The sequence below is a fragment of the Lacerta agilis genome, chromosome 3, assembly GCF_009819535.1.
Source record: "Lacerta agilis isolate rLacAgi1 chromosome 3, rLacAgi1.pri, whole genome shotgun sequence".
NCBI classification, from domain to species: domain Eukaryota; kingdom Metazoa; phylum Chordata; class Lepidosauria; order Squamata; family Lacertidae; genus Lacerta; species Lacerta agilis.
Genome location: NC_046314.1, coordinates 79,664,984 through 79,689,241, shown reverse-complemented (window position 1 = coordinate 79,689,241; position 24,258 = coordinate 79,664,984). Strand labels below are relative to the sequence as shown.

At 40.6% G+C, this 24,258-nt stretch overlaps 1 long non-coding RNA gene across 1 annotated transcript; it reads left to right on the top strand.

The window, feature by feature from the left end:
* Positions 1–9,736: 9,736 nt before the first annotated feature.
* On the top strand, positions 9,737–14,147 carry LOC117044077. Its single transcript, XR_004426266.1, has 2 exons — positions 9,737–9,818; positions 13,737–14,147. It is a non-coding gene; the product is annotated as an uncharacterized LOC117044077 (long non-coding RNA).
* The last annotated feature ends 10,111 nt before the right edge of the window (positions 14,148–24,258 follow it).

Below are 24,258 nucleotides of genomic sequence, written 5' to 3'. Positions count from 1 at the left end.
AGCACCTGCCACTAGAGGGTCTTAAGGAACAGGATGCTCCAGCCTGGTTTCCAGTGTGACTTGCTGTGAGTTGGAAGGAGGAACCTCTTGTGGGCTCTCAGAATAAAGCGGCATGATTTACAGTCCGCTCCAGAGGGCTGCACACTGCTGGCACCTGTTCCCTAGGGACAAAATATTCCCAACAGTAATGGTGTAATAATACAGAATGGTACTATTATCCTGGCACTGAAGGCAGAAAAGGCTTTTGCAAATACCTAAGAGCAGCTCACCTGGCTGTACTTTCACACCCCTCCATAAAATACTGTAATGCTTACTTTCAGTACTGTATATAGTTTCAGGATCACAGTGGTTTTCACGAGCTTAAATTCATATACGTTGACACACCTTCTTCCTCTTCCTCTTCTGAAAAATTAAACAAAGAGACGCGCAGAATTAAAAAGCATATATACACTATTGATACAACTACAGTGAAAGAATTCTAAATCAAAACATGCAAGCAGACAGCAGCACAAAAGTCAAATAAAATCTTAACATTTCAAAGCCTCAGACAGAAAGCCTTTAAAAGCATCAAATTTAAAATTGCCCACTAAAAGTCTATTGACACAAAAGAGGTATTTAAAAGATGTCTAAAAACCAACAAGGTCCTAATAACATAGGAAGCTGCCTTACAAAGAGTCAGGCTTATTGGTCCATCTATTTCAGCACTGCCAACATTGACTGGCAGTAGTTTTCCAGGGAGATGCCAGGGATTGAACCTGGTGGGTCTACAAAAGGGTCTGCTATGCATTCACATTATTATGAAAAAATTATACTTGCAAACATCCCCTTTTCTCTGTTGCCATTTTACCAGGGAACCTGAATGGGAATATTGAAATATTGTATATTCTATGATTAAAAATGCTTAGTGCTGCATTGTTTATACATATTGACTAGTAAACACAGCTTGCATTTTACAAATATAGATAAATACCTAGTGGCCATAAAGGAAATTCCTACAGTCATCCAATCTCAGATGTCTCCCCTCTTGAGCTACTGAAATCTGTGAAGGGAAAATGTATGTATGTCCCAGCTCTCATTTGGAAAGTTAGTCACTGGGATGAGAGGCAATTATGCATTTCAACTATTAGGTTTTTTAAAAATCATACAGTCACGCCCCAAATTTGCTCTTGCAACAGAAATGCTTAAAAATATGGCATAAAGCAGCATCCCAGAGAAGCTCAGAGAGGGGGAATGTAACTAATGTTTAAAGAAGGAGAAGCACTTGCTACATTAAAGAGCAGTTGGGCAGTCAAGCAAAGAAGAAGAAGAGGAGGAGGAGGAGGAGGAGTTTGGATTTGACATCCAGCTTTATCACTACCTGAAGGAGTCTCAAAGCGGCTAACATTCTCCTTTCCCTTCCTCCCCACAAACAAAAACTCTGTGAGGTGAGTGAGGCTGAGAGGACTTCAGAGAAGTGTGACTAGCCCAAGGTCACCCAGCAGCTGCATGTGGAGGGCGGAGACACGAACACCGATTCACCAGATTACGAGTCTCCCGCTCTTAACCACTACACCACGCTGGCTCTTAACTGCAGTGGAGGGGGGAGGGCAGTTAATTGCCCCAGCAGTAATAACAATAATAACTCAATACCACAAGAGCAGAAAAATATGAGCTAAGAGCAACTTATTCATTCCTTGACCCTTAAGGATTTTAACTCTGGATTAAACCTTTGCCCTACTGCCTACAAAACTATTGAAACTAGAACTAAGGTTTTCAAACTGAAATTATGGCTCCACTGCAGATTTGGAGATTTGTTTCATTAAAGCATTACATAATTACTTTTGGAATTACATTATTACGTCAGAGAACTGTGGGATTCATTCTGATTAATTCTACAATATACAGCTTGCAGACAGCAAACTAAATACATACAACCAGGTCCTCTCATGTTTCCCGACAACATACAGTGTCAATAGGAGGCCTCCAGCTTGAATGATCTGGAACTGTGTGCTACATATGTGGTAGTAGCAGTACCTAAAAGTTTCATTGGCTTTTCCGCCACCCTGCTGTGGGGTTAAACTTCCCTCCTTATGATCACCCTTTAACATACCCACATATTATAAGCCCTTGAAATCCCAAGCACAGGTGCTTTGACATGGTTCAGCATATGTTCATTCTAACGTTTGTGATGGGTGCCATCTTTTAATTATTGCTAAATGCTGATCGCTGAAGAATTGGTGCTTTTTGAATTATGGTGCTGGAGGAGACTCTTGAGGTCCCATGGACTGCAAGAAGATCAAACCTATCCATTCTGAAGGAAATCAGCCCTGAGTGCTCACTGGAAGGACAGATCCTGAAGCTGAGGCTCCAATGCTTTTCCAGATATATCTATATATATCTATATCTATCTATATCTATATCTCTATATCTATCTATCTATCTCTCTCTCTCTCTCTCTCTCTCTCTCTCTCACACACACACACACACACACACACACACACACACACACACGCAGGGAGAAACAGTTTTATAACATCAATCTGTCATAGCCTTATTATAATATACAGTAATGTTACAGCCAGTGCTATATTCTAGAAAAAGAAGTGCTGGAACTCACTATGAACACCCCCTTTGTTCTCTTATAATGGCAATGGCACCTACCTGAGAGGTGCCAGAACTGAGTTGTAGTGAGTTCTGGCTGACAAAAAGCACAACAGCATATAGCATTATAGTGCTGTATCTTTCTCTCATTTAAACAACCAAGGAAACAGTGTTTTAGAGAAATTCAAAAACAAAATAGAAACACGGTGATAAAATGGCACTCACCAAATTATAGTGACTGTCTGTTGAGCTGCAAATGTTCCCGCCCACAGCAGCTATGCCATGCCTGCTGGTGGGACAGAATATTGCAGGATGCGCATATAGCGGGGGGCGGTGGTGGGGTGGGATTGCAACAGGGTTAGAAAGCCAATTGCAATTCTACATGTAGCAATGATCAGGTAGTACTAGGAGCCCCTGTTAAAAAAACAGCCTAAGTCTAGGAATGGCCATGTTTCCAGGGAAAACAAGCAAGGAAGCAGCAACTAACAAGGGCCAAAACAGGCATAGGCAGACTCGGCCCTCCAGATGTTTTGGGACTACAACTCCCATGATCCCTAGCTAACAGGACAAGTAGTCAGGGATGATGGGAATTGTAGTCCCAAAACATCTGGAGGGGCCGAGTTTGCCTATGCCTGGGGCCAAAACAAACCTCACTTGTAGGAAGGGTTTTTGTGGAAACAGGGAGCACTACGTCTTGTTTGCCACACCTACCACAGCTCATTATGCAACCTGGATTGCTTGTTCACTCTTTGAGGTACCAATTGCATGTGAATTGCATGTGAGCTTGAAACAGTGCGCACACATAGGAATATATGTAGGATCTGCAAGCAATAGCTGTAATTACATAAGTATAGTGGAACAAACATTGTCCTAACCAGCTAGGATCTGTGAAAGAAAAAAGAAAAAGAAAAGAAAGAAATACCTCGGAGCAAAGTTCATTGAAGTAATTTATCTTCATCTTGAAGATATACCTGCTGTGGCTTGAATTTGCCTGGAGTTAGATGAAGCCGATATCATCAGACCATCGTACGTTGCACGCAGGTTGTGAATAATGCTGGTAAAGGCTAATAAAAAATAAAGAGATTAGCAGCCACCCTCCAATTGTACAAAGGTAGTATGTTTCAGAAGCTGTGGTTTAAGCAGGAAGCCACGAAAGGTTGAAAGAAAGATATAGAGACACTGACCATAACTAGTAAGAAAACACAAAAAGGTGGAATGCTTGCTGAATAATTGAGCAAAAAGAGGGGTGGGGGGGAGAACCAGTATTATTAGTCTAGGGTTGAAGAAGAGTTTAAACAGAATTTGGCCATTACAATGGAACTGACCTTTTCCACATCAAACTGCATCCTGCACTATGTGCCTGCTTGTGTCTGAACCCCCTGTGGATTGCCCCCACCCTTTAAAAAAACCTGACTATGTGCAAAATTCTACACTAAACATTTGTCTATTATATGTATTATACATACACAAGAGTCAAGTCCATTTGGTTGTGTATTGCTGCAACATGGGTGTATAAGTATTGATCTGTAAGTATTTTTATACTTGTTACATTTATTTATGTGCTGGTTAACTTAGGTTGTAACACTGCTCTGGTTTGCCAGAAGCGGCTTAGTCATGCTGGCCACATGACACGGAAGCTGTAGGCCGGCTCCCTCGGCCAGTAATGTGAGATGAGCGCCGCAACCCCAGAGTTGTCTGCAACTGGACCTAACGGTCAGGGGTCCATTTACCTTTACCTTTACCTTAGGAAAACTGGAGTAGTACATGCCTATAATATGTATATAATATTATATGTATAGTAATGCATATAATATGCTATAGTTGTTTGTATTTTTTGAGAATTTTTTTTTTTTTAAAAAAATTGCTTCTCATTAAGATCAAGGATATTGATAAGCAAGGCATCAAGGTATTCAGAAAATTCCATCTCTAAATTAGTCCTATCTCGTGTTTTTTAAAAGCTGGTCGCAAACAACAGCTTATCTGCTGTGCTAATCAGCATAGAATCTGTGGCACTCACCTGCTTCCATGTGAACCAATACAGGCCTTTGTGTTCTCTGAATTTGGCAAGACGGAACCTTTTCATAGAGTCAGTCTAAACTTTTGGCAGCAAAAGCTGGATTCCTTGGTTTCCATAGTCCACGGCAAAAGTACTGGCCCGATTGGAAGGAGGAAAGCAGTGGGCCCTGGTGTGTGATTTGTTGATTCATTTATTCAGTTTCCCCAGTTAACTACATTTACCCTTTTACAAAATAAAAAGGAATAAAGGGGATTTGCTAACCTTTGTGTGAGAGACTCTTGATGAAAATGAGAGCAAATAAAGATGCCTGCAGCTGTGTTATACATCCCACCATCCATTTATTCTTAATGAATGTTGTTCAGCTTTTAATTTTTATTTTTTTATGTGGAGCAGGCATCCCAAATGAAGGGAAAAGAAAGTGTTATGCTTGGGGGGGGGGCGCGGAATTTCAGGTGACTGTGAGAACCACCACTGAGCACAAGTCTTTCACAGCCTTTCTACCTGATTTAGTTATCATGTATAAATTACCTTAATACATGCACATCACATGAGCCCTCACATGTATACAAAGCAGAGGAGCACACTGGGTTGTGCCCAGCGGTCATGCCCTTGACCTCAATGTTTTTAAGGGTGGGTCCTGGGTGCATTGTGCCGATACATAGACAACCAAGCATCTGTTGACTCCTATGCTTGATCTGCAGCCTTCATTTTTTAAAATAGGATGAATTATGAGAGCCTATGCATAGTTGTGTATGTGCATTGGGTACATTGATGTAAAGGTAAAGGGACCCCTGACCGATAGGTCCAGTTGTGGACGACTCTGGGGTTGCGACACTTATCTCGCTTTACTGGCTGAGGGAGCCGGCATACAGCTTCCGGGTCATGTGGCCAGCATGAGAAAGCCGCTTCTAGCAAACCAGAGCAGTGCACGGAAATGCCGTTTACCTTCCCGTCAGAGCGGTACCTATTTATCTACTTGCACTTTGATGTGCTTTTGAACTGCAAGGTTGTAAGGAGCAGGGACCGAGCTACTGGAGCTCACCCTATCACAGGGATTCGAACTGCCGACCTTCTGATCAGCAAGCCCTAGTCTCTGTGGTTTAGACCTATGTACCTATGTGCATATAAAGCACAGTGGGTGCACCCTGATTCCCTCCATCCCTATCTGCAACCCAACCCCCTCACAAAAAGGAATGCCTAAGCAGAGCTCTAGGTGATGACTGACCTTTGGGGCTGTCCAAAAACTACATGATTCTTCCATTGACAACTGAGATATTTTTTGGCTTTAATGCTGATTGGCACCTGAGAACTGGAATTACCCACGAAAGCCTAAGAGTCACAAATTCACTCCCTGCTTTTCAAAGTGGAGAAATGAAAGGTGTGAAAGTAAATGATTTTCTAATGTAGCTAGAGGCATTCATTTGAAACAATTTGATTTCTTTCCTAGAACATACTAGTTCTGAAAGCTAAACTAGCATCACGGAAACGATAAAGCATACATGGTACTGATGATAGATGCTATATGTAGAATACAGATGCACAATAAACTTGCTAAGTTAAGTGCTATATTCTTGTATGCCCCTACATTATACATACAATAGATCTTTAATGCTGTAGTAAGTAGTAGATGGCATGATGGACTGCCATTGCTCACCTGAACTCTGGGCAGCACATGCCATTGCTGCTTACCTGAAGAAAGAGGTGGAGGGGTGAGGTGGTGGCGAGTACAGAATGCAGAAGAGGCACTGGCGGGGCCAATCTGATGCTCCACTGGTACATTTGTCACTGCCTTGTCCCACCCCTCTGCGTCCCAGTAAGCAGCAGTGACACAACCAACTGGAGGTCAGGTGAGCTGCAGGGCCCCACCACACTCTCTGCTGCTGGCCAAAATCCCACACACACACACCTTGGAATGAATCCCATTGAATACAATGGGGCATACTTCATTCTGAACAGACATACATGGGATTCCACTGCAAAATATCTATACCATAATAGCATACCTCCTTCATTCTGATTATATTCCATGTTACAAGATTTATGAAGCTCTGGCACAGTGGTTCAGGCAAAGTTATTAATGACTTCAGCCCACACCTGAGGGTTTCTTTCTTCCCTTCCCTCCAGAACTAGTGTAGCTGTGATTTGGTTCCTATTGATTGAACTGATGAAGCTGAATATCCGTTTTATTTGACGTAATGATTCTTTATAAATATTCCTTTATTAGAAAGTGAATTAATAGCCTGGACATGATCATGTAAGTGAATTCTTCAATTGTTTTACACAACCGAAAATAAAGCCTGAAATCTGTTTCTAATTCAGCTTTTGGTACAAATATCTTTAAAATCTGTGGTTTCTGTTCTCTAGCATGAAGCCATTGACTATACATGGTGGTGCCTGTTTAAATTGTTATTGTTATTGTTTACTTGGGGCTGCACCTCTGCTCACTGCTTGCCAACCCCCTGCCCCCGCCAGAGCTTTTCCTTCCCACCCCATGCAACTACTAAGCTCCCTTTCCCCCTTTGCAACCTCATTTATGAAGGTATTTCTCTCATCTACTCTGCAGGCTTTCTTTACACCCGCTTTCACCTTCATTCCAATGTCCATGCCTCCACCTCCTTTTCTGCAGTCCTGCTTGCACACAGACCACACCCCTGGTCATCTCCTGCCCCTTCCCATTAGAATTGAGGCAGGCATCGTCCTTGCTAAGTTTCGGTTTTATTTCAGGAGGCCTTTGCTTGTGAATGTTGTGCTCATGTTTTATTCTACCTTTTAAATCTTGTCTATTGTGTGCTGTATTTTTTCCCCTGTAAGCTGCTTTGAGATAAAAACTGAAAAGGAGGGCATATATTTCTTACATAAATAAATAAAACCCAATATTGCATGCGCACAATAAGACTTTCTCTTCCTCGTTTTCCCCTTGCAGTCTCTGACACATCCTTAAATATGCCCAGGAAGGTCTCCCAACCCTCAGGAGCAGATTTGGGGAGACACAGGTGCTATATTCCCCACTGCCTCGGATATTTTTGCAAATCGCTATTTGTGTCCTTATGAAAATGCGACTTTAAGGCATCAGAGATAGCAATCTTCCTGTTGTGTTACGATTCCCTGTCTCAAGGCGAAAGGGAAGTGAATTAAGATGAGCGAGTGTCTGGCCTTACAGTTGATTATTGTTTTTCAACCCTTTTCAACCTCTTATTCACCCTCTTAGCATGTGAACAAATCAGAATGAAGTAAGTTAAGAGGTTATTTGAAAAATAACCAAAACGACAAAGAAACCACAGATAGAGATAGAGATAGCTAGCTAGCTAGCTAGATAGACAGATAGATAGATATAGATATAGATCACAGATCGACAGACAGACAGACAGATAGATGATAGATATAGATATAGCAACCTACTGTCACAGATAGATAGATAGCAACTAACTGTCAAGGTAGCAACCTACTGTCATATGGATAGATAAGCAGGTAGGGAAGTGAAGGAGAACTCTCTTAAACCATCTTACCCACAAATTAAGCTACACATAGTTTATAGGAAGCTCAGTTTCTCTTCACTTCATAAACTACACCATAACCTATCCCACAACAGCAGTCTTAAGTGCCTTCTTAAAAAAAAAAATCAATGGGAAAGTGTTGACAAGTGTTGTCATGCAGAAATTAATTCTTTCAGCAAAATCTTCCATGGCTTAGAGTGATTTATACTGTGTAAAATATTTGGCAAAACTGAAATCCATTTATCCTGTTTAAACAATGGAACAAAAGTATGAATGCAAACATTCCATTCAGCTCAGCCTTTTGGTTACTGGCTTTAAAACCAAGATATTCACAACTGCAACATCTAGTTTAAGGTCCATTAAGCTGACACATAAAAAGTTTCCACAAGTGCTTGAAAATTTTCTCAATTAGTAGGTGGAGTCTACTGCTCACCAGAAAGCTTTGGGTGGTATCCAATGTTAGCTTCTGTGGCAATTCACTTGTCAGTTGCCATATCTTCTGATGAAGTGGAACCTCCTCTATGAAAGTGTACATCTTAAATCTGTATTTGGGTACATTACAGACCAAAACATTTTCGTGCACCTCATGAAGTGGACTCTACCCAATGAAAACGTATGGCATAAGTGTACAATGCTAGCTGTAGTTAAGTCTAATGAGATGCATAGATTATTGTCTGGGAGCTATTATGTTGGGACTGGGACACAGCTATAACATTCCCTGTGCCCTCATGTGCTAACCTCTCTGCCTTTCTCAGCTTTTCCAGGTCAGCCACCTTGGCCTCAAGAGAACAAATTTGTTCCCGGAAAGCCAGGAACTCATTGCACCAAAGATACACCCACAACTTCTGTCCAATAGGCACATGACAGACAGCGCAAAACACCCTCAGAGCCCTGCTGACTTTCCACTTGCACAACTGTTTTTGTAGTTTATGAGTTACTTTATAGGGAAACTAGTTGTTGTTTTTTAGGTCAAAGAGGGGCAGAGTAAACCGACGAGCACATGATGACCATGTCACTGCCTTGCATGTCATCAGTGCACATTTTGACACACTTTCAGGGTCATATGGGGATCATTGCTGCGCAGTATTTTATGTAGGTATATCTGTAGGGAAAGCATTAATCACCATCACAGTTACAACATTATGTACTGTAGTAGGTGGCAGCGCAGTTCGGAGCATTGAAAGGTGCAGATGTAGACCTAACCCCATTATTTGAAGAGGATCACCCTCTTCTTTACTTGTTATTAGGAATCTGTGAACTGTGTCTCCATTTCCCACTCCCACCTCACTGGAAGATTTTAAAGATGCTAAGCAAAATAATTATATCTTGAAGAAAGAGTAAAATAGTATTTTTAATATAAAAGAAAAGGGATAGATAATTGAGGGAATTCTTTCTTTCTTTCTTTCTTTCTTCTTTTCTTTCTTTCTTTTTCTTTTTTTCTTTTCTTTTTTTTTTTTTTTTTTTTTTTTCTTTTCTTCTTCTTTCTTTCTTCTTTCTTTCTTTCTTTCTTTCTTTTTCTTTCTTTCCTTTCTCTCCCCCCCCCCTTTGGCACCCAGAGGTTGAGTAGAATTTTTTGAGACCCCTCTGCCTGAGAGGCTGCATTCTCAGCCATTCACACAGAAGCAGTTCTGAGAACAGGATGATGAATGAGAAAGGCAGGAGGCCGCAGAGGGGGCGTTTCAACTGGTGCTGAACAGACTGTACAAAGGAACTGGCTGGGATTTGAGGTAAGCTCAGGCATCTGGCAGAATTTTGGTGAAAGAGACAAAGACTTTATATCCATAGATATATCTTTGTACAAAGAGTGTTGAGAAATTTGGCTTCCTGATCTGCTCACATAAATAATGAATAATGGCAGATGCTGGTGTTATATGAGGAAAGGGGCCTTTCTTTTAGACATGGGGAAACTGGAATGTTTCTTGTTTCCCATGACACTGACATTCAGTCCTTCCAGTTCCCCAACCTCCCCCCGCTTGAATATTGCTTAACTGATTCAGTTGGGTTTAATGTGAAATCTTGAGCAAGCCAAGATGTGAGCGGGATCAAATTAATAGCATTTGATAGCTTCTATATTATTTGCAATCTAAAAATATAATCAGAATTCAAAGGCTTCTGGATGTGTGTTCAGATAAGATGCAAACACTTCAAAATTGAATGTTAAAAGTATTCAGATTAACTCTATATAGTCAGATCATTCTCTTTAAAATAAAATGGCACTGGCAGAGTGAATATCATAGATACAACATTAATAGTACAATCTAACAACAACAACAACAACAATTTATTATTTGTACCCCACCCATCTGACTGGGTTTCCTAGGCTTGTTTACTCTGCAGAAGTAAGCTAAATTGAGTTTAACTGGATTATGTTGTTGTTTTAGTCGTTTAGTCGTATCCGACTCTTCGTGACCCCATGGACCAGAGCACGCCAGGCACTCCTGTCTTCCACTGCCTCCCGAAGTTTGGTCAAACTCATGTTGGTAGCTTCGAGTACTGTCCAACCATCTCATCCTGTCCAACCATCTCATCCTCCGTCGTCCCCTTCTCCTTGTGCCCTCCATCTTTCCCAACATCAGGGTCTTTTCCAGGGAGTCTTCTCTTCTCATGAGGTGGCCAAACTATTGGAGCCTCAGCTTCAGGATCTGTCCTTCCAGTGAGCACTCAGGGCTGATTTCCTTCAGAATGGATAGGTTTGATCTTCTTGCAGTCCATGAGACTCTCAAGAGTCTCCTCCAGCACCATAATGCAAAAGCATCAATTCTTTGGCGATCAGCCTTCTTTATGGTCCAGATCTCACTTCCATACATCACTACTGGGAAAACCATAGCTTTAACTATATGGACCTTTACTCTCAAGTAAATGTGCCTAGGATTACAGCCTAAAAGAAAATGTGACAAAACGGGCACACGAATATCACTGACCATAAACTGGGATTTTTTAAAATTTGCATTGGCATTTGTATAGTTAAAACATAAAAAGAAATCTAACCACTTTCAGTTAGTTCCTACATGCATATTCTTTTCCCAGTATCTGCAACATGAAGTGATAGTATGTAATCAGGGGTCAGCAAACTTTTTCAGCAGGGGGCTGGTCCACTGTCCCTCAGACCTCAGGCCAGACTTGAAAAAATATATGAATGAATTCCTATGCCCCACAAATAACCCAGAGATGCATTTTAAATAAAAGCACACATTCTAGTCATGTAAAAACACCAGACAGGCCCCACAAATAACCCAGAGATGCATTTTAAATAAAAGGGCACATTCTACTCATGTAACAACACGCTGATTCCCTGACCATCTGTGGGCCACATTTAGAAGGCAATTGGCCCCCGAGATCCAGCCCCCGAGCCTTAGTTTGCCTACCCATGGCATGTATGAGTGAAATTGCCATCATAGATCAGACACCAGAGCCATGGTGTTCTGTATTTGCACCACACCATCTCAAATGCAATAGATTTCAGTGCAATCCATTCATGAGTTCAGCTGCTTGTCAGTAAATTATTGTATGGTGCAGACCTAATTAAAAGAGCAAATAATTAATTATGATGTGTGACCTCAGCAAGCAAGGACCTATGGTGGTGTCCCAGACACATTTTGCCAGAAGAAATGTCCAAGGTGATTAAAAGCAAGCAAACCCTGATATCAGGAGACTGTATATAATACCACTTTTCATACCCCCCCCCCTGAATTTAGCAGTTCAAAGAAGCAGTATTCAAAGCATTAGTTTACAGGTGGACTAGATGAAGAAGACAATGGAGGAAAGATAACAAACTCCTGGGGGAATAACTTAAAAAGTTAATGGAATGATTGGGACCAATGTTTAGGAATTTTCTTGGGTCTATTTTATTAGTGGCCAATAAAATTTGTAGTTTAGAATTGGGTGCTTGGGCTCAATCCAATACTATTAAGACATGCACATTATAACAGAGACATGCTCTCTCCATAAAACTTGGTACTGCATGAAGAATTAATTTGTACATCTCCCTGATGGGCAATATTGTGTTGCCAATATGGGTACAGCTTGCACATTTCCATGAGGGAAATAAAGGGACTCCATCTTTATAAGATACTTAGATTATGGAAGCAGGGTGCAAGTATCACTTTAATATAATGTGTTTTATTATATATCAGGCTGCTCTGCATTAACACTTCCAAATCTACAAAACAAGAGGCTAAACACTAAACTAAACACTTGTGGAATCTTTCTTTCTTTCTTTCTTTCTTTCTTGTTCAAACATACTTCTAATTATTCTTCTGAAATTACATTGTGATATCTCAGAGGCATTTTAAATGGATTCTGAGAAACCCCCATTTTTTTATTTGCCTTTCTTTTATCTTTTCTGTTTTTGATGACAACATTGTTATCTTTCTGTTATCAATGCATACAGCCTGAGAGTAGCTTGCTAGTAATCTTTCCTTTCTTCCCCAGATTTTGATGCTTGGTTTCGTTAGAGCACAGCCCCCAGTTATCTAATTAATTTGAGCAATCCTTTTTACATCCGTTCCATTTTTTTAATCAGCCTGCCATGTCACAATTACTCAGTTTGAATAATGCAAGTTTCAACTCTCAGGATTCTGTGATTTCTGTTATATAGTTGGCCACCCACATTAGTTGTTTCCCAATCAAACAAATATTTTTGGGCTGGATCATCCCCATACCTTGCCCATAGGTGATCCAAGAGCCGAGACTAGACTGCCAGTTGTTTTGAGTAGACACATCTAGGAATGCGCTACTATAAATCACATTTATACAATTGCTTTATTTGTCTCTTAAAAAATATTCACTTACTTCATGTGGTTTTGCTTGGGGCTATCTAACAGGAAAGTAACTTTGTTTATCCAACTTGTGCAAAATACCATTAAACATTTCACCATATAATGAAAATTAACCACAATTTCTTAAATCAATATGCTTCTAACACATCTTGTTCTCTGTGTAACTGGCTATGCACGAAACAATTGCGCACAATGTTCATTGATTATGTTTTAAAGAAAGTTTTAAAGGGATTGAAAATTTAGGAACTGAAAATGTAATAGAAATAATATTTATCCAAGTGTATGCATTTCATTACTATGGGGGTGGGGTGGGGTGGCGGGGGGAACCTCTGATGCTGGAACAGTTCTGAATGGCTGTGAACACCAGCCTGAAGACCCTAATTGCAGCCTATTAGAAATAATGAGATTTGCATGGCAGAAGCCAGGGTATTACCAGGATAAAAGGGGGAAATCACAATGCAAAAGGTTATAACAAACTATACTGCCGAAAAGTGCAAAAGACCCATCAGTTGGGGCCTCATCTGAAGGCTGACCCATGGGTAAAAGTGTCACACCCAGTTCAGGACTTTCCCATGAGGTTTGGCTGTAGAAGTTACAAAATATAAGGACCTAGCTGTGGAAACTTCTAAACTAATGAGAGCTGAAAGTCGTTTGAAATATCCCAATGGCCTCACAGATGGGATGCTTATTAAGGTATCTGGATCAGACTCTGTTTTTGTCTAACAGACTCTTGCAAAGCTGTGCCGAGGCGTAGGCAACAGTCCGTGAAGGTGTCTCTCTGCTTTCCAACACAGCTATGGCCGATCTGAATGAATTCAGAATCAAAACCAATATGCTCACCCCATTTCTTTTTTGTTTTGTTTGCAGACATGTTTGTGGGATAGCGCAAGTGAGACAGTCAACTATGATTACTTCATCAACGTTGGCCTGGCTGCTACCTACGTGACTATCTGCTTGAGTGCGCTGGTAGCGAGCCAACTCCAAATGTAGGTCTTGAAAGTCCAAAGAAAAGCGCTTTATATGTATGGGTTCCATGAGGGCTTCAGAAAACAATTAAGCCATTTCTTTTCTCTTTTTTTAATAACAAAAGGCCAGCCACTGCGATGTGGGATGGACTCAGTAATTAAAACACCATCCAAGAAGATAAATGTGGGCCTTTTTCTCAATTTAAAATAATTTTGAAACCTGTGGTATGATAGCAACTGTTTGTTGAACCTTAGATGAAGTATTAGTTATGGGTGTGTGTGAAAAATTAAACCATTAAACATATAACACTGAGACTTTTTGTTATTGCTCTCAAGGTTTGTGGTGTACTGTGAAGACTTGTGGGTAGTGTAGTATTATCATAAGGGGAGATTGTAGAGGTTGAAATGATGGGATATTTGTGAGAGATGTCTTTGCAATGATACAATTTTAATAGCATTCAAAACCATTATTATTGATCAGATTTTGTACACATATGAACATATTTAGTCACTGATGAAGGATAAATTTTATTCAGTATACATTAAAAGCTGAATTTATTAAATTTGCAAGTTCTGAAACAATATGAGAACCAAAACAGCTATCCTTTAAAATTCACACCTGAATTTTGTGATGTTTACAAAAAAAATGCATATATTGGGAGAAAGTGTGCATAGAAATGGATGTTAGTGAAAATAACATACAAAAACTGCATGATATCCAGGGAAATTGCTTGCAAAAAATGTGTGCATCAGTTAAAAAAAAAGTTAATTAGGAAAAAGTCACACTAAAATGCTGATGAATTTTCATGAGGATTTGTTTTTTTCAGAATTGCTGCAAAATGTGGAGAAGTGAGAAACTGAGAGAACAAAATTTGGCAGCTCTTTTCATCCCTACACTGAAGTAAGCTGTATGAAGAATGCAACCTAAACATAAACCATAATGTCAGGGAATTTTAGGAAATCACCCTTTCATACCATGTTTGTTGAGTTTCAGTGTTTGAATGGGTCTTTCCACGTTGATTTTTTTTTTTTTAATTCTGCCTGATAGCCATCTTACAAAAGTTCCAGGTGCCACAACCCTGGATATAATCATTGCCTGGATTATATAATCAGGCAACTGACATATTGCCTGGTTATATAATTTGAGCGACATATCTTTTATGTAATATAGCCTTTTATAGAAGTGCAGATGTAATTAAAAGGTTTGTGCTTATTCATCTATTGTATTGAAAGGAGTGGGTTTCTAAAAGCTGGTCCTGAACATTTGTTATATTCAGAAATTTGTCAGTTTCATCCAGAGTGAGCTGTTTTTGAAACAGTGCTAACTTGCTTCCTGACAACATAGCAAAAACAATGAAAACTTTGATTTATTTATTTTTTAAGTAGCAAAATGTAGCAAGTTAGAAGTTTTGTATTGTATTTTAATCTGATTTTGATTCATCAGTTAAATTTAAATGTACATATTGCCAACATATCAATAATCAGTCTTTTGGAGAATATTGTAGGACTAGAGTTATTTCCCTTAAAATGTGAAATAACTTACAAATTGTTAAATGAAATTAACTGCTCATTGTAGAAGGAAAGAGTCTCTTTAATGTTTTCTCTTTGATCGTTTTGGGAATTGGGAATAGACATCATTACAGTAACATACCAGGGTAAAAATGAACTAAAAACCAATTCCTTCCAGTAGCACCTTAGAGACCAACTAAGTTAGTTCTTGGTATGAGCTTTTGTGTGCATGCACACTTCTGAAGAAGTATCTGAAGAAGTGTGCATGCACACGAAAGCTCATACCAAGAACAAACTTAGTTGGTCTCTAAGGTGCTACTGGAAGGAATTTTTTATTTTATTTTGTTTTGACTATGGCAGACCAACACGGCTACCTACCTGTAACTAAAAATCAATTGTCAGTGATGTTTCTGAGACCAATTTGAAGTGCTAGCTTTAACCTTCAAAACCTTTCAGGACTTGATACCAGGTTACCTGGAAAACTGCCTTCTTCCACATATACCTAGCAGAACATTAAGAGCCTCACACTTTGCCTGTGGTCTTTTAGGTAACAAGTGAAAACCATTTAATGACCCAGACCTTTTAATAATCTTTTGTACAGCTTGCCACTTTAAAAAAAGTTTTCTAAATTATGCTTCAGGTTATAATCTGAGCTGCCAATTGGTTTTATTTTTCTGCTGCTAGAAAGGAAACTTTTTCTGGCTGCATTTTCCAGTTTTTATCTAGAACTTTAATCATAGCCATGCATTTTAATATAGTATTTAATAATAATAAAAAACAACATTAAAAGCCTCCTGATACAGAGATACCATCAGATGTCTATGGTAAATTGTATTTTTATTTATCTCTTTGACATCTGAAGGGAGGCCGTTTCACAGGCGGCCATTCAAGTTTGAAAAATAAATAAATAAAATATGCATAGTTCATATAGTTGGAAGGAAACCCACAGTAGTTCTGTCCTGAAATATTACCTAATTCAAATTACAAACTGGATACTATGTGGGCTGCACAATGCTATGTTGCTCAGTCATGACACCAAAGATTAAGGGGGAAGGGCTGTAATTCAGTGGCAGAGAACCTGCTTTGCACCCAGAAGGTTACAGGTTCAATTCCTAGCATCTCCAGGTAGCAGTGGAAATGTTCCCCAAAAGTATTATAGACAATGTTGTACTAAAGTGACCATTGTTCTGACTCAGTATAAGGCATTCTCCTATGGAGACAAATTTTAATCTGTAGTTAATCTGACTAATTTAGGTTGATTAAATACTTAATGGTACAATCCTGTGTTAGAAGCAAATCTCACTGAGTTCAAGGGGACTTACTCACAGGCAAGTGTGTATAGGATTATGCCTTTAGGTGATTAACATACTTGTTAAATTAATTAAATTGATTTATTAGCTCTAGAGTGAACCCTTTGTTGTTGACTCCATTATTATTATTATTATTATTTTATTATATTATTATTATTATTATTATATTTATACATACCCCGCACTCTGGGCAGTTTCCAATACATATAAAAACATAATAAAATAGCAAACATTACTAGTAACAATCTGATCCAAAATAAAAAGTCACAATAAAATAAACAACTTATATCAAATGAAGTAATATTCAATAATCCACTAAAATCTAATAGTAAACAGTAAAATTGAACATCAGAAAATAATAATTGAAGAGTTTACACTTATCAATATATAACAGACTTGCTTCAACAATATTGCACTAAGTTCACTGCTGCACAACCAACAATGACCTTTGGGTAGTGCTTTGTATTCATAAGATATGGTCAGCATAAACAAGATACCAGAACTTATTTTTGGTGGCTCGTCAGCAGCTTCAGAACTTGCTTTCTCTCTAGATAGAGATTAATCAACTCCAAACCCAAAGGCAAAGATTTGCACAATCTTTTCAATGTCTAATGTGCTTGGAATGTAGGTTAATTTAGGGCCAACCCCAGAGAAATGTCTAAACTTTGGGAAACCACAAGGGTGGAAGAACTGCCTTTATATGTCCAGGTGAGAGAATGAAGGTCAAGTTCTTAAGCATGATGAGACCCAGCCAAACACTCCTGCTGTGTGCAAGTCAAAAGCTCTACACTGCAGCAGTAAGTGATTACTTTCTAAGGCAGTGACATATTGAGCCTCATGGTCCAGCCAATCAAAATGATGGATACTTGCAAATATTACTGCTGCAATCATGGAAGCCCACCCCTCCCCTGCGCCAGTGGCTAACATGTTGTCTTCCTAGTGTATGAATTGGCTCTCTGTGTGCAAAGCACTTTGCCATTCCTATCACATTCACCCCTCACAATAGCCTTTGGAAGGAGGAAAGTCATCATTATTCCATATTACAACTGAAGTGCTACAGCCCTGCACCAGCAAGACAAAGGTTTTTCTAAGTCCACATGATGAATCCTAGAGTGAACTGGGATTTGAACTCTGGCCTCCCGGCCAAACTGCGAGAGGCAGTGAAGGATAGGCGTGCCTGGCATGCTCTGGTCCATGGGGTCACGAAGAGTCCATGACTGAACGACTGAACAACAACAACAACTCCCACCAAGTTAGTATATATTGGGTCACACTGGCTTTTTAAGTATTTGAGTTAGTGGAGGAATGTTTTGTTTGCAGTGCTTTTGCCAGTTTGAGGCATATCATTTCCGGGCTTCCGGTCCCACCGCCTTAATGGAAGCAGCCCCCACAACAGCAGGATCATTGGTGAATGAAAAACAGGGATGAGAGAGGGTAAATCATCCTTGCAACTTCCCCCCAGGGATGGGCTTCACTCACAGTTCATCTCAGTACCTGGCTCTTGCTTTGGCATGGAATGTGGGAGGGGGAGGCACTGAGTTGTAAAAGCACTTTGCCTGGCAAAACCCCTGCTACGCCGCCATTAAGAAGTAGAAGTTTTCCATTTAATTGGATCCTTAATTGGCTTTAAAGAACTGGCGTGTGATGGGAAAGGGTTGAAACAACATACTGCCAAATATACCAGCTACATGGATCAAAGGTTTGAATTGAGATAAGATTTTCTTCGGCGTGAGAGTTGGTTGGGGAGGAGGAAGCCCACAGTTTGTTTATTCTAAGTTTCTTTTATATATTTATGATTTGGCAACCCTCTACGGAATATAAGATAAAAAGATATTTACTAGTGAGGAAGGGACGTTGGAGTAATATTGATATTAACAAGCAAAAATGGAAACTGTGTGTGATCTGAAATGAAGAAAGGAGGGGGAGGAGAAGATCAAGTATGACTATGTTGGAAAGACAGAGTAATTCCCCTCACCTCCGTTTAAAAACAACAGACAAGGAAAAAGAGACAGATTTGTGTGCTACAGACGGAATGTAATCTAAGATAAAGTTTAATTGGGCTATAAATTGCTTCCTGGAAGGAAAAGAATTTGAGGGCTGTGATAAGAATGCTTCAGAGATTCTGGGAGTTGGAAAGGAGTATTAAATCTTCAGCACATTTGAAACTGTCCACTTTTTCCTAGGCTGAGGGAAAAATGGCATTGATCTGTGACATGTTTTACTAGTGAGACAGAATGGTTTCTAGCAGACTGTCTCCTGGTCTGATATATCGAAGCAAGGGACAGAGAAACTTCCAGATTCAGTTCTACCCCAAGCCATGATGGGAGAAAACAACAGCTAGGAAGTGAAAGAGACAACACCGTATATGGACAGAAGGAATCTCCATTAATATCAGTTTTCACATGCAGAACAGAATAAAGATAATTGTTTGAGTTCCTCACTTGAAGCTTTATAAATTTATATATTGCAACATCATGAATGGAAATCATTAATTAGCTGTTGACAGATTATTATTATAACTGAAATGTAACTGACATTAATTAAGATTATGGAACGCAGTGATGTAAGATCGGAAATGCACCCAAAAACCATCAGGCGGGGAGCTACTTTAACTAAAATGTATTAATTGGAAGTTGATTGGCATTCTGATAACTGTATAATTTGGGAATTAATTGTTATTGTTATAATTTGGGAATTAATTGTTATTATAATTTGGCTATTATTGCGGGTATATTGGAAAACTAATAAAATAAATAAATTATAGGGGCATATCATTTCCTGGCTTGACCCAGTTTGGATTCCATTCTTTGGAGCAAAAAGGGAACTGGACAGAGCAGGCTGGATTCAGCAGGCAGGCCAAAATGGCAAAGCAGCAATAATTTATTATGCTACAATTTGGCAGCCTGCAGTGAGTTTTCTGTCTCACGCTGCTTTGTGTACCCAGGCCCCTGTTGTTGAGTAGCTTAGAATGATTAATTTAGATGGAAACAAGCCTGTTCACAATGCTGCAACCTGGAATGGTTGAGATGATGAGTTCCTGTTCACATTTAATCACAGCATGAGGGCAGTGCTGTTTTTTTAACCCTAACAAGATCTGTCATTAAAAGTTACTGGAGCTTGACTTTTCTTCATTCGCTGCTAGTCACCCACATCCAAGGCTGTGGGTCAAATTTTCTTTGGAGACAGCTGAGCTTCTGCTCTGCTGTTCTGCAGTCTTTGTTTCCGCTTTTGCTGGATAATGAAGATCGGCAGTTCTAGTATTCAGTAGTGGATTTGTTCTTTGCATAAAAGGCCTTGATGAATTACGGCTCTCACAAAGGAGGCAAATATATCAGGTACTGGTCATTCTGGAAACATATTTTTCCCCTACCCCTGCCTATTAAGTTGAAAGTTTGTCAAAATTAATTCATATTTCATCAACCCTCTTTTTTTTAATCCACATTTACTTATGCTTAACTGAATATATTTATATCCTGCATTTTAGGGGGGGAAAGCTTGCTTACAATAATACATAAATTGCAGAATTATTTTAAAAAAATCATAATTAAAAAACACACATAAAATCAAACTAAAACACATAAAATAAAACACACAATAAAATCAACAGCCACGGCCAGTGATAAGATGAAAACAGCATCCAGCCCAATAAAAGCAGAGATCACAGCAGCACAATAACACCAGTCAAATGAAAGTCATTAAAACGAAAAGGAAACAGTAAATGAATGTTTTTAGGGGCTTTTTAGTTTAGGGGGAAAGTGGGTAAGGGGAGGCATGATAGAGGTGCATGAAGTGGATAGGGAGCAGTTTTTCTCCCTCTCTCGTAATATTAGAACCTGCACCATCCAATAAAACTGAATGCTGACAGAAGAAAGTGAATCTAAGGGCTGTGGTGGGAAGGTAAACGGCATTTCCATGCCCTCTGGCACTGGTCACGGTCCTCCATGCGCCAGTAGCAGTTTAGTCATGCTGGCCACATGACCCAGAAAACTGTCTGTGGACAAACACCAGCTTCCTCGGCCTGAAAGCGAGATGAGCACCGCAACCCCAGAGTCGCCTTTGACTGGACTTAACCGTCTAGGGGTCCTTTACCTTTTACCTTAGTTAAACTATGAAAATCACTCTCACAAGAGGTAGTGATGAGCACCAACTGAAATGGCATTGAATTCATGGAGGATGAGGCTATTGATATCTACTAGCCATCATATCTGTGCTTCAAGATACCTCCACTATCAGAGGTATACCACTTGCTATAATAATAATAATAATAATAATAATAATAATATTTATTTATTTATTTATTTACTTATTTATACCCCGCCCATCTGGCTGGGCCTCCCCAGCCACTCTGGGCGGCTTCCAACACAATATTAAAATACAATAATTCATCAGACATTAAAAGTTTCCCTAAACAGGGCTGCCTTAAGATGTCTTCTAAAAGTCTGGTAGTTGTTGTTCAATTTGACATCTGGTGGGAGGGTATTCCACAGGGCGGGTGCCCACTGCCGAGAAGGCCCTCTGTCTGGTTCCCTGTAGCTTGGCTTCTCGTAATGAGGGAACTGCAAGAAGGCCCTCGGTGCTGGACCTCAGTGTCTGGGTAGATCGATGGGGGTGGAGACACTCCTTCAGATATACTGGACTGAGGCCTTTTAGGGCTTTAAAGGTCAGCACCAACACTTGGAATTGTGCTCGGAAACATACTGGGAGCCAATGTAGATCTTTCAAGACCGGTGTTATGTGGTCTCGGCGGCCGCTCCCAGTCACCAGTCTAGCTGTCGCATTCTGGATTAGTTGTAGTTTCCGAGTCACCTTCAAAGGTAGCCCCACGTAGAGCGCATTGCAGTAGTCCAAGCGGGAGATAACTAGAGCATACACCACTCTGGCGAGACAGTCTGCGGGCAGGTAGGTGTCGGAATACACTGCGTGGATCCGTTAAAAGATCCGCGGTTAATTGTTTATTTTAATGGTTATTGAGAACTACTTTTGTATCCTTACGCGTAAAAGTGAAAGTGAAAGTAAGAATGAACAGTCGGTTTGCCAATAAGATTAATCCGCCTTTAATTTATAGTCCCGGTAATGTTTCAAAGTTATCAATGAGCGTTAACCCTGCTTCCCGCCTTTTTGGAGGGCAGCAACAGTGGTTTTATTGGTTGAGGCATCGATCGTGATGTCACATCTGTTCCTAAATAAAAGGCTGAGGCTCCCCGCTTAGGCACGTACGTTCGTTCAGTTTGGGTTAGTCAATCGTTCTTTACGTTTTGTTCTTTTGGGGTCTTTTATGTTCAGTTGAAGTCAAGTTTAGTTTAAGGGGTTTTGGGAGCGGGCTGGATGGGTTGGATGGGTTTTTCTTTTAGTTAGGTTTAGTTCGCGGAAGATATTCGGTTTAGCTTTAGTTAGGCTTTTAGGTTTAGCCTAGGGCTAGATTTGCGGAAGATATTTCGGTTTAGTATTATTTAGTTTAGTATCGCGGAAGATTGGGTTCGCAGGGACTGAGAGCTTAGGGAAACTTAGCTTAGGGCAAGAAACGAGCCTACGCAGGTTTTGCCAAAGCCACTAAAAATATACTCGGTGTCTGTCGTCCTTTGGGGAAAAGGGGAAAAGGTCTAAAGATTTTTTTTGATTTTAACCAAAACTTAGATAACGTCCTTGGTTTGGTTTTCCTGGTTCAGATTCAGGGCATCCATTGGTTTTCGAGGCATCCATTAGTTTTCGAGGCATTATTTTAGTTAGAAGGCATTCAAGAACTCACACACCTTCGGAGTCATTTTCCGTCTTACTCAGCTTCCTTCAGATTGTGAGACTTGGCCGGCGCCCGTGCTCATAAGCACGTGGAACGCTGGCCGCTTTCCCCCGCTACTGGTACCTCGTGCATGGGCAGCTTAAGCTTACGCACGAGGCTCCAGCACCGAACCCCGGCAGTAGGGTCTCAGCCTGCGTACCAGATGGAGCTGGTAGACAGCTGCCCTGGACACAGAATTAACCTGCGCCTACATGGACAGCTGCGAGTCCAAAATGACTTCCAGGCTGCGCACCTGGTCCTTCAGGGGCACGGTTATCCCAGGGAGTCCTCCACACCTGCCCGCCTCCTGTCCCCCCAAAACAGTACTTCTGTATTGTCAGGATTCAACCTCAATCTGTTATCCGCCATCCATCCTCCAACCGCCTCCAGACACTCACACAGTGGGAAGAAGAAGAAGAAGAAGAAGAAGAAGAAGAAGAAGAAAAGAAGAAGAAGAAGAGAGAGGAGAGAGGAGGAGGAGGAGGAGGAGGAGGAGGAGGAGGAGTTTGGATTTGATATCCCGCTTTTCACTACCCGAAGGAGTCTCAAAGCAGCTAACATTCTCCTTTCCCTTCCTCCCCCACAACAAACACTCTGTGACGTGAGTGGGGCTGAGAGACTTCAAAGAAGTGTGACTAGCCCAAGGTCACCCAGCAGCTGCATGTGGAGGAGTGGAGACACGAACCCGGTTCCCCAGATTACAAGTATACCACTCTTAACCACTACACCACACTGGGAGGAGTGCTCTTGAATGCAGATTCTGCCTGAGGGCCTCTGTTCTTAATCATCTGGGTGCCCACCATGAGAACAGGATGCTGGACTAGATAGGCCTTTGGTCTGTTCCAGCAGGGATCTCCTTATGTGCTTATGGGTGATAGCCAACATCCTGCAAGCAGAAGTCCACTTGTTCAATGGGACTTCCTTTTCCTCTCCTGCTTCACATGCCACCAGTTCTGCTCTGGATCGTCTCCTCTCGGAAGCCACTTTGGGACACTTGTGGAAGTCCATTCTGCTGGCAGACAGACACAACTGGGTGCCTTGCTTTAGACCAATTTATGCTGCTGTGAAAGCACCAAGTTTCACAGACATCATGTGTGCTGGAAGTTTTGTGAAACTCAAAGGCTTGGGTAGTTGCACAAGTTGGTCAGGTAAGAGATAATTGTGCTCAGTCTCCAGTTTACTACTTGTTCTTTTTAAGCTATCTTTAAGGCTGCCAAGTAAGTAACAATGTTTTACACCCCAATTCTAAACACATTGGCCATAATCCAGAAAGGCCTGACACACCTACTGGAGATTATATACTATTTTTGGTCGCTTTTGATCTCGCACAGTTTTCCTCAACCCAACCTTCTGCTAAGCTGCAAATCATTTTTTTAAAAAATACAGAGGAATTTTAAGTACAGTTTCTTTGACTTCTGCTTCCCCTGTGTTGGCATTGAAACCATATACTGGCCCCAGTCTTTGTTGTGATCCTTGTGGTAGCAGTCTTGTTCTTTGGGGTGTTCTCCTCTCCTGCCCCTGCACACACCCTAAATCTGTTCTGGGTTTCCCACCCCCCAACCCTAGCTAGCACAAGATTTAGTTTAATACTGCTCATCTGATTTAATGCACAATACCTTTTTGAGTTGGTAGCTGGTGATAGTTAAAGGGGTAAATGGCCTAGCCACCTGCATAGTCCGCAGGGCCAAAATCTGCTTTGGTTTTTTGAGCAATTTTACAAAAACTCTTGCTTTGTTGGTTTGGTTCAGATAATTTCATGACCAATAAATTTCTCTGAGGAGAAACATGGGGGTATTGTCTGGATCTAGATCCATGCTGTTCCAATGAAC